This window comes from Triticum aestivum, chromosome 4D (genome assembly GCF_018294505.1).
Source record: "Triticum aestivum cultivar Chinese Spring chromosome 4D, IWGSC CS RefSeq v2.1, whole genome shotgun sequence".
Lineage (NCBI taxonomy): Eukaryota > Viridiplantae > Streptophyta > Magnoliopsida > Poales > Poaceae > Triticum > Triticum aestivum.
The window spans coordinates 397,913,041-397,925,528 of NC_057805.1; positions in this window are offsets into that span (position 1 = coordinate 397,913,041).

Here is a 12,488-nt window from a genome sequence, read left to right on the forward strand (position 1 = left end):
AAAGTGTATCCATCCTACTGAATTCTAAGATCACGGCATTTCTAAATCATAATCATGTATAAAGGTGGAATAAATCTTTGTTGTGGTTTTGAAGAAATAAATAACAGAACGTAGAATTATCTGTAGATATTCGTAATTGAATACAAATTGGATTTGAATTTAGTTGCCAGTGCCCAGGGCAAACGTGAATGCTAATTCTCCCAAGTTTTGAACGAAGCGGCTGAACACCCACTATCATTTGTGGTCTGCCCGAAGCAAGTGTTTGCGAGATGGAAATTACAGCCTACCCCTAACACTTTGACATCCTTATCGACCGGATTTACACTGCTGTTGATAGGGGTAGACTAGTAACTTCAATCAGACGTGACACGACCGCCTCTGAGCCCATTCAAACACGGTGGGCGCCAAACGTGGGTGGCAAAACACATTTGATTCAAGCTCGTCCGAAAGACATGTGTCTCTCCCTCCATTTCCCCATTCATACACGGTGGTCGGCAAAACAAACTCTCCTCTTCCAAAATCGATGTAGGCAAATATTTTAAATAGGGGCAGATGTGTAACTTCCCTCAGACGTGACACAACCGCCCTACCTATCAGCCCCGTTCATACACCGTGGGCGGCAAAACACCCTCTCCTCCCCCGAAATCATTACCGGCAAATATTTGGGGGATTCGAGATTACCGTCCTATCCCCAACCGACGTGATGTCCGAAATTTTAAACGGGGTATAAGTTCATAACTTTCCCACATTTCAGACAAGCGCGTCCCAAAGTTTGAGATCCCCCCTCCCCCTGCATTTCCCCATTCATACACCGTCGGCGCCACAACAACCTCCCCACTGCGGCCACCCTCCTCTGTCCGCCACCCCATGCTCCACCTTGCCGGAGCCGCTACCCCTACCCCGTCGTCCACTGCAAGAGATGAACGTCTCTCATCCATGACGCTGGACCAGGATCCTTTCACCGCGTCCTCTCGCTTCATCGGCGCCGCCGTCCACCTTGCCGTTGCCGCTCCTACGACCGCCTCATCCACAGCAACATGATTTATCCCCCGACCCGGCCGTCTGCCGTCTAAAGCTTCTTCCCCGCCGCCGACAGCCATCGCACCCGCATCACCCTCAACGTATCAGCAGGGGCCTACACGGCGTCGCAAGAGAGGTGGTACTATTCCATATGTGCTTAAGTAATTGATCTCACCCAGAAAATAGATCGTAAATTGTTTACTATACTTTTCTTGTCCATACCAAATCGTAGTGGCTAGTTGAAAGCAAACATTGGTTGCGAAGTAGCTTTGTCCGGTTTCCACCTTCAGATGCGCCATGGCACGGTCACTATACTCGTAAAGCTTATGGTTTGCCCCCTTTATATTCACTACCATCATCGTAGGTGCTTCGTGTCGTGCTAGCACTGCTCCTCAAGACCTCAACCCATTAAGCGAAACAACATGCCACTCATAATTCCAAAGCTTAGGTGTTGAAATACGAATCTGATATGATGCTCATATTACTAAAACAGAGAACGTTTAATTGGTCACCTAATGTTCCTATATTCGTTTCGAAAAGCATGTGTGCCACCCACTAGTCCAGCTAGTTCCACTTTCCTGATTTTACTCTTGATGCTTAGGGTTTCCCCCTTTTATCTACTCTACTATGATCTGCGTAGGTGCTTTCTTTCGTACTAGCATTACTCCACCCTTCAAGCTAAACAACACAACACTCAAAATTCCAAAGCTTAGCTGTTCAAATATGATTGTGATACGATACTGATATTAGTTAACAGACACATTTAATTGGTTAGCTAAAGGTCCCACTTGAGTTTCCAAATGCATGTCGCGACATATAGAGAGACAACAGAATTGCATTTCTTTGTCACTTGTTGACTGTACTTTCTTGTCCATACCAAATCTTAGTTGTTATTTCAAAGCAAATATCGGTTGCTAACTACCCTTTGCGCGGTTTGCAGCTTCACATCTGCCATCCCACTGCCACGGTCAACATTATACTCATCATGCTTACGGTTTCCCTATTTTATGATGACCACGATCAGCCTACGTGGTTTGTGTCATAATAGCACTTCTCCACCCATCGAGCTAAACAAGCTTAGTTGTACAAATTCAAATATGATATTATGCTGATATTAGTAAAACTGAGAGATGTTTAATTGGTCAGCTAAATGTTCCTACTTTAGTTTCAAAATGCATGTGAGCCACATATGGAGAGACCAGAAGGAATAGTATATCACTGTGTGTTGTGGTTCATCATGGGTGGGCAACCGACATTGTATAGAAAGAATTGTAATATCTTCAATCAGCTTGCTCTTCTACTCTTCTTTAAGATGATCCTCTTCTCTTCTTTAATAAGTATGTTCCTTGGTGGGAAGAGTAGCAGAGACATTTGCGGTCGACTGGTCGGGTCGACTTGTTCTCCCTTAGTATATTTTGAATCTGTCAGCTCAGGTCGACTTGTTCTTCTTTACTATATGTTGAAGCTGTCATCTGCGAAGTATCATCACTTCTGGAGCTCTCAAATTACAGCATGCATGGCATCTCTCAGAAGAATTGCAGAGATAGCACAACGGTGTTTACAGGGAGGCAGTATTGAATTAGAATCACTTCTGCATTACAAAGATAATCTCACTTGTTTTTATGTTTTCATGCATGTCAGGTATTGAACATTATCAAAATGAAAATGAGAATGGGCGCACGAGAGGAATATTGCGGAACAATCCACTGGCTAACAAACTTGGCATTGTGGAGGATGGCCTATCACTACTTCAGGATGGTCCAAACGCGACACTACGATCAGAGATCCTTCGACGAAACTGTGTGCGATGCCATAATCGCAAACAGTGGTGTAAAAACCCGTCAAAAAAGGTGCAAAACGTTTGCGATGATAGATGCATCAAACACGGTTCAGAATTTAGTTGCGTGTGCGATGCAGGGCATACGGTTCAGCTCAATTAACTGTTTGGGATGAGGAGGAACAAAAGAAACGGGCAGCCAGATGAAGGCGTGTGCGATATACAGCATAGGGTTCACTGGGATGAACTGTGTGTGATTGGGCAACACAATGGAAATGGTTCAACTGAACAAGAAGTGTGTGATACCCGGCAAACAGGTCCGTAATCAGAAATATGTGTGAAGACCAATAATAACACAGATGATTGCAGCTAATAAGCCGTGTGAATTGCTCTGTCTAGAGTAGAATAACATGTATATATATAACTGAAATAAACATCCAATTACATAAGTGACTATACAGATCATTCACACACACCTCAATAAACAATTGCATGCATTCTAAAGTAGGAGAAACGATCGTCTTGTCATCTACTTCTTGTGACGCTCCTACCACTGTTATGTAGCTCGATCCCTTGTTTGGGTCAGGAAGAAGACAATTCCTCATATCAACGATCCGCGTGTACATCTCGTAGCATGTGTACGCGTCCATGGCCGCGTACTTGACATGTTGTTCATCCAGTTTCTCATGCCACACACTGTGCCAGGCGTTCTTGCCTTATTGCTCTCTTCCTTCATCTTCGCGTAGTCGATGATGGCTGAGGCGAGGTCAACCAGGGAGTTTAGTTTGTTTTTGTTGCTTCCCAAGACCTTGTAGTGGTGCTGGATGTTGACAAGATTCGGGCATTTCAAGTATGAAACCTTGAGCGCTTTTAGATCATTGGTGGTGTCCACCGTAGCGAAACTGTAGTCGGAGCAGTTGATAAACCCGGAGAAACACTCGCAAGACCTTGTGGCAAGGTGGTAGTGGTAGACGAGGACGTCATGTCGCACGCACAACTGGGCGACGACAACCTTCTGATCGTGCCCGGCACGACCGATGGTGTACTCGAGGTCGAAGCCGACCACTCGGTACTTGTCCTCGGCAAGGAACTGCTCCATAGTTTGGATGGAGATCTCCGCCGAGACCGGATCGTTCGTGTACACCACCGAGAGGGCCTTCCCCCTCACGTGGGTGTCCACTACGTGAAGCATGGTGAACTGCCCGCCGTTGACGTCGGCGGCCGCTGGGAGCGCCATTGGAGCCATGGGGAGCGCCATTGCAACCGCCGGATGTCCTCTCTGTATGTGTCCTCGTGGGTTTGCTTATTGTGTCGTGTGAGACGAGAGATGAAGGTAAATGGCCACAGGAATAAAAGGGGGCCAGGCGGCGTGGATTCTCGGCGCGTCCGCATGGCAGTTTTTGCAGCGGGTAACTACATCGTCGCGCCGCACCTGGCGCAACCGCTTGCATACGAACGTGCGTGATCGTGCGTCGGCCCCAAATACTGGCAGCGCACGTGGAGGGACGAGGGCAGAGCACCCGGAGGGACGCGAGAGCAGAGCGCGTGCCGCGGCCGCCTAAACCGCAAGCAACCACACTCATAGAGCAATTGAACACACAAGAAATGGTCGCCTACAAGCCGGCCGATAGTTGCGTCGCTGCGTAGAGAGCGGCCGTGTGCTACCACCTCCGTCTAGTCTATAGTCTGCTTTATATTCTGTGCCATACTTTGCCCTCAAATTTAACCAACAAAATGTTAATGCATGTTTTAAAAATTATATAATTGGAAACTATGTTCAAATACAAATCCAACTATATAATATTTGGCGACATGCATTCGTATTTTATTAGTTAAATCATACTTATAAACCAGGACGCACGGTGGTATAGTAGGTAATTAGATCGCAAATGTTTTTTTATTACCCGTATGTATACGTGGCCTTTCGTCCTCCTCTCGCACGTCTTGTCACCCCGCTGCCGCAGACAAACTCATCACACACGGGTGAAGCTATCTGAATCGTTTGTGATGTTCACATATCGTACATAGTTCTGAATAAGGGACCGTGTCTGATGACACTTTGCACGCTGGTTTTTTGGCTGAAGCGATTCCAAATTTTTGGCTTCCGCGGAAATATCTACCTCCCCGCCCCCTCCCCCTTACCAAAAGCCACATTTCCCCTCTTTCCGCCTTCCTTTCCAAGTTGAAACCTTCACTCCCTGCTTGCAGCGCCGCCTCCTCGTCGGCGACCCTCCTTCACGTAGCTCGGCCTCGTCTATCAAGGCAGGTAATCCACACCTGACCCCATCCTCCTCCTCCTTCCACATCCCACATGCCCCGACCGCTCGCACGAGCGTGACACCGTCCACCCAAATCACCGACCCCTCCACCAAATAACAGCCGCCCTTAGCCATGGTGCACGTAGTATAGCCAGGATCTCAAGGAGCATTTGGCAGCGGAGAAGCAAATCGCGGCCGCACGCACGGATGAGGTCGCGATGGCTGCCATTCGTGCCGACCCCTAGATCTTGGAGGAGCACCTTGCCATTTTCTAGCTACGCCGGTTAAGCATGCTTGTTTTAGCCGTTGCGTGTGATGCTCCTGCCTTTCCTTCACAAATTATAGTGAATTGTGCTATCTAATTTTGCCATGCAATATGTTGCTCTAGTGTATATGTTCTATATGTCGTGCAGTGTGGTGGTCACTTATTAATTGCTTTGTTAATTAGTTGTCGTCTTCAGTTAACTGTTTGGTTCAATTCTGCAAATGTGATGTTCAATTCTTTAGGCTGCTATTTTTTATTGTCTTCCATGTGAGAAATAAATCGAATTTATCTTTACAAAATACATGAGAAACGAATACAATTGCTATATTTCCAAGTTGTCAAGCATGCTTGGTTTGGTTATACATTGTGCGATGTGGTGCTCAGTTAACATTTGGTTCATTTGTGTTGTGGTGTTTAGTTAACTGTTTGGTTCAATTCTGCAATGCGATGTTCAATAGTTGTGGGTGCATTCTGTTATTGTATACCATGTGAGGAATAAATTGAATTTGGCTGTAGTAAATACATGACAAACAAATACAATTGCTACAATTGGCTGTAGTTAACTGTTTGGTTAACTGTCTGATCTTCTATTTGGAGTATGTTATATTGTGCAATGTGGTGCTCAGTTAATGTTTGGTTCATTTGTTGTGGTGTTTAGTTAACTGCTTGGTTCAATTCTGCAATGCGATGTCCAATTGTCGTGGGTAGAATTTTGTATTGTTGTGCATGTGAGGAATAAATCAAATTTGGCTACACTTAATACATGAGAAACATATACAGGTGCTATATTTCCTAGTTCTTAATTATGCTTGGTTTGGATAAATGGGTTTTCCATGTGACTTGAATTAATCTGATGAATCTGCAATGTGCTTATTTTTCATCAACATATTTTACTGATAGCATGCGAACCCTTACTTAACCTGATGACTAACTACCTTATATGTGTTGCAGGGAAACAATGGGAAGCACTAAGGTTTACAATCGAGGTTAGCACGTGCATGGTCCGTTCTCTAATATCACATTATTGTGCAATTGCAGGAACCATTCTAATATTTTGGATGTTAACAATTTGGTCTTGCACATGTAGGTCCTGCTGTCAGAGGTTTTGACCCACTGTTCGACCCTTTTTGCATATGGGAAAATGAGTTGTCCATGAATATCAATCAAATCAAGAAACTCAGAAAGATTGTTAGGATAAAGAAATTAGCGACAAAAAACAATAAGATCTTTGTCTGGACAATGAAGAAGACATCAGTTCACTACAAGATGGCACTAACTATTATACCTTGCCTTTTTTTGCCTTTGCCCCATTTCCAATATAGAGAAGATATGTATGCACATCCTTGTTTTCAGGCCTTTCCAAAGCAGTTCACTGATGATTACCTCTCAAACCACAGGAGGCGAGGAAGGTTTTCATACAACACCCATGGTTCAATATTGAAGTGTTCCTGAAGATGACAAAGGACGGATGGTGAATCATCCACAGGCACTGCCTAAAGTTGCAATGACCTTCAACATGAATGAAGGCTCAATATTCGCCTTCCGCTTCAGCAGTTTTCCAGATGAGATGCATCTGTCTATATACCGTCTATGATGCTAATTTCAAAAGGTTCCACATGTTGCATGTGGAACTTGGTGCTGGTGCAGTTGTGTAATGGGGTAGCTGAGTGCTGAAGCTATATCATGTTGTACTCTGATGTCTTTCAATTATGAAATTATGCTTCCTTAATATGGAAATGAAATATATTGTGTGCTTAATATGAATGTCAATTAGATTAATAAATGGATTATTAATAATAAGGCAATTAGCCTGCTAATGGCGAATTAGCCTGCTAATTGGGTTTCGATATTGCAAACGGTTATTGAAAAAATACCGTGGGCGATGACCTCAGGCAACACACACAGTTTCTAGGAATAAACCGTGTTGGATCAGTGAACAATCACACACGACTTTCTCTTGAAAACTGTTTACGTTAGGCCACCTTGCGCAAACGTTTACCACATATAAACTATGTGTGATGGACAGCCTTTGCCACACAGTTTCTTCTACGGACCGTGTATGATACATTCAATAACGCAAACAATTTAACGGGAAAAATTGTGTGTGATGTATTGTGAACGGATACGTTTTCCTTGGAGTGACTGTGTGGGATGTACATACGAACGAAAACGTTTAGCGGGGACTGACTGTGTGGGATGTACTTGCGACCGGAAACAATCTCTCCTGTATAATTGTATTTTTAGCTCTACTGTACGTATTTCCGTATTTGAGCGCTCGCCGGTCGCACACGACCTCATTTTGCCGAGCGTCTGTGCCAGGAGGGCATATCCCCGACGGTTTCTGGGTCGTGTGGGAAGGACCCCCCTATCACCCACACTCACTTCGCGACGGTTCCAAATGCAGTCGCGGAAAGGGGTTAAAAACTGTTTGTTTAGGACCGACGTGTACCAGTGTATCTTATTCACCCATCAAGGTGCTTGCTCTAACTTGGCAAGGTTCTATTGGTCGCACATATTTTGCATCTGACCTCTTGCATTACTTCTACTCTGTTAGAGCATCTGCTTAGTTTAAGCATCATATATGAGTATATGCCATACCTATCCATTTTTTGTACCTATTCCATGTGTCGTCATACTATCACTACTAGGGAAAACCTTATACACAGAATCTTAGCAGCAGCGCGGCACAAAAAGAGGTGCTACTGCTAATTAGCAGTAGCGAGGATAAGGAAACCACGCTACTGACGTAAATTTAGCAGTAGCGCGTGTTGTCGAAACCGCGCTGCTACAAAAATCCATCGACAGTACCCACCAACCTAAGTTTACTAGCAGCGCGGTGTCACGATGCGCGCTACTGCTAATGCAGTAGTAGTAGCGCGCTTTTTAGTCACGTCACTGCTGCTAATTTTGAAATTGTCCACACGGTTGGCCCGTTTAGCAGTAGCGCGTGTTCAGAAAGCGCGCTGCTGCTACATCCTTAGCAGTAGCACGCTTTGCCACCCACGCTGCTGCTAAGGCGCACTATACCCCACCACCTTTCCCCACCCATCCTCCCCTCCCCCATCTCCTCTCCTCCCTTTCCCCTACCACCCACATCCTCCCTCTCTCACTCTTCTTCTTCCTCAAGACTTCTCCCCCCATTACTCTCCCTCTTCTACCTACCTTTCTCTCTCTTCATTACTCCTAGCTAACTACACCACCTCCATTAATGCATCTCCTTTATCTTTTTCCTTCCCCCTCCACTAGTTGAAGTTGTCTCCTCCCAAATTAGCTAGCTAGGTAGATGTAGCATTTAGTCAAGTGACCTATTTGCCTCCTAATTAGATCTATCTTTGTCAAGAAGAGCTTTGTGCACTTTTGATCTCCCTAGCTACATCATCATCTCCACCGTGCATGTGCTCGATCTCGAGATAGCTAGGTGATTAAAATTTCATGCTTTTGTAAAATGGAAATATGTGTATGTGCGTGTGATATGATAATTGGGCAATATGATGGAAATTATGTGTGTGGCATGAGTTGACGCCAAATTGTGCTTTTGAGTTGCCTATGTTTTGCCGAAATGTCGATTTATTTCCGTTTCGGCGAATTCCGGGCAAACTCTAGATCTATATGTGTCCTATTTTTAGGGAAGGTCATGCCGAATTTTTGTATGACTTTGATGCATGCACGTATTTTTATAATCAATTTGTTTATTATTACCGTGCAGACGTTCATGATGGTCAGTGGAACGATGGTGGATAGGTGGTTGCGGTCGGCGGTGCAGGACATGAAAGAAAATAACCGGACAGAGGTTTTATGTCCGTGTCAAAAATGCAAAGAAGTAGTTTGGCTCGACCCCTATGACGATGGTCGTGTCGAAGCACACCTGCTCATGACTGGTTTCATGGATGGCTATACTCGATGGATAATTGAAGATGAGGATGACGATGTTGAGGACGCCGACGGGGCAGGCAATGACGACACGGGGCAAGACGAAGAGATGATCGATCATGGCGGCGGAGAAGAGGCCGGACATGGCGGCGGCGAAGGGGCCGGACATGGCGGAGGAGAAGGGGCCGGACATGGCGGCAGAGAGAACGACATGGACTCCATGCAGCAGAGTTCGTCGGTACTAAGTTCAATCGTGCGGGACCCTCATGTTCAAGCACTGCTTCGCAAGGAGACGAGTACTGAGAGAGCTGCTTCTAGAGAGGAGGCTAAGCTGGAGCAACTGGTGGTAGACTCGAACACTCCATTGTATGATGGTTGCAATCCTGAGGTGACCCGCTTCAGTTTCACGCTCCAACTCCTGAAGACGAAGGCTAAAAACAAATGGACCGACACTAGCCTCGATGAGAATCTCAAGTACCTAAAGGATGTTCTTCCCACGGGGAATCTATGTCCTACTAGTGTTGATGAGGCCAAGAAGATCGTGTGCCTTCTTGATCTGCCGCACGTTAGATACCATGCATGCATCAACGATTGCATAATTTATCGGAAGGAGCACACGGAAAAAACAAGCTGTCCGATGTGCAATGCTTCTCGATACAAGAAGGCCGGGAAGAAATGTCCCCAGAAAGTTGTATGGTACTTACCGATCACTCCCCGTCTCTAGCGGTATTTTTTAGATCCCAAGGAAGCAAAGCTAATGCGCTGGCATGCAGAGAGGAACAAGCCCGACGATGGAGATGATCCGAAGCTGAGACAAGTGAAGGATGGAAGCCAGTGGAGAGCGTTGAACTGCTTCTATCGGTATTTTGAATGTGATGCAAGGTACATCGTGCTCGGCGCGTGTACAGATGGCATGCATCCGTTTGGCAACCAGAACACCAACCATAGCACATGGCCCGTGTTTGTATGGATGTACAACCTCCCCCTGGTTGTGCATCAAGTCGAAGTACATTCACATGAGCATGCTTATTCAAGGGCCAAAACAACCAGGAAATAATATTAATTTGTATCTGGGGTTACTTCAAGAGGAGTTAGACACGTTATGGAAAACACCGGCCAAGACATGGGACGCTAGCAAAGGCGAGTATTTCTACATGAGAGCCGCGCTGATCACGACGGTGCACGACTATCTCGGTTACGGATATGTCATAGGCCAGGTGTGCCATGGATATTGCGGATGCACGCGGTGCATGGATGATACGACGTCTCAGCAGCTAACGTCAAGGAAAGATGGCGGGTCTGGGAAAATCGTGTACATGGGGCATCGAAGATGGCTTGAACAGGACGACCCATGGAAAAACCGTGGAGATCTATTCAATGGTCACGCTGAGCATCGAGGACCTCCACGAAAGCGGAGCGGTGCCGAAATCGATGAGCTGTTGAAAAACTGGAAGGAGTGCCCGGTGCCGGGAAAGACGATGAAAAAGGCGCCGGAGCCGCTGCTGAAGGTATGGAAGACGAGGTCTGTGTTCTGGGACTTGGAGTACTGGCACAAACTCGATACACCTCATTGCCTTGATCAAATGCATATCTGTAAGAATGTCCTTGAGAGCTTGCTCGCAACACTAATGAACATGCCGGATAAGACCAAGGATGGGCCGAAGGCAAGAAAAGACTTGCAAGATTTGAAAATCAGGGAAGATCTGCACATGTCGTCCCGTAAAATGTCAGACGAGACAGAAAGGGAGACAGAGGCACGGGAGAAGAAGGGCAAGAAAATAAAGAAAGAGGATTATTGCCCCCCTTCTTGCTTCACCTTAAGTCAGGCTGAGATCGATCAACTCTTTAAGTGCCTTGCTGGAGTCAAAGTTAGTTCCGGTTACTGTGGCAAGATAAGCAAATATCTAGACACGGACAAGAAAAGGTTCAGCGGGATGAAGTCCCATGACTATCATGTGATGATGACGCAGATACTACCTGTTGCCCTTAGAGGGATAATGGACAAGCACGTCCGTGACACGCTTATTGGTCTCTGCAACTTCGACGTCATCTCTCGAAAGTCGATCAGTCTGAAGCAGCTCCGAAGGCTACAGGAAGAGATTGTTGTGATACTGAATGAGCTGGAGATGTACTTCCCGCCAGCGTTCTTTGACGTGATGGTGCATCTATGTGTCCATATTGTGGACGACATAATAGACCTGGGGCCATCATTTCTGCACAACATGATGCCGTTTGAGAGGATGAATGGGATCATCAAAGGATTCGTTCGTAACATGTCCCGTCCGGATGGAAGCATCGTCCAGGGCTATCTGACACAAGAGTGCATCTCTTTCTGCGACAATTTTCTATATGGCGCAGACCTGCAGCCGCCTGGTGTTAGTGTTGGTTTGCCTGTTAACAAGCACGATGGGAGGCTTGAAGGAGAAGGTCACTCCAACGGTCGCAGGGAACTGCACGTGGCATACTCAGATCGACGCAGCGACTTTGACAGAGCAAACTTGGTAGTGCTACAACACCTAGACGAGGTAGATCATTTCATGGCACTGCACAAAGAAATTATCTCAAAGAAGTATCATGACCGGGGGGTATGCAGGACGAACGCCGAAGTTACTAGAGAGCACAACTCCACTTTCCTGCATTGGTTCAAAGAGCATATTATTGCTAATCCCCCGGAGGAGGGCTCTAAGGACGGATTGCTCATATACGCTTTAGCACATGGCCCCTCGCCCAATCTCGTAACCTATCAGGCATACGATATCAACGGATACACGTTCTACACGGAGGCCAAAGATATGGATAGTGATGATCAGAACTCAGGGGTGACGATGGAATGCATGACCGGCAGCGACAACGGCGCAACTGAAAGATTTTACGGAAGGGTCGAGGAGATCTGGGAGCTTGACTACTCTGGACTGCACAACACGATGATGTTCCGTGTCAGATGGGCTAAGAATGTCGAAAGAGAAAACCGGTATTTCACTACCATGACTATACCCGACGCCAAGAGCGCTACCGTGAACGCTATCGCAAAAAACGAGCCATGGGTACACGCTAAGCACGTGACACAATGCTTCTTCATAACCGACCCGTGCAATCCCAGCCGTGTTGTCGTGAGGAGAGGCAAAAGGAACATCATTGGAATGGATGGAGTCGCCAACGAGGAAGACTACGATCAGTACGGCAACCCAATGAGGGAAGATGACGATGATGATGAAGTATATGTCAAAAGAAGAATCAATACTACATTACCTAAGAAAACTCGTACTCCATGGAAAAGGCAAAGTCACAATGAGGGGCT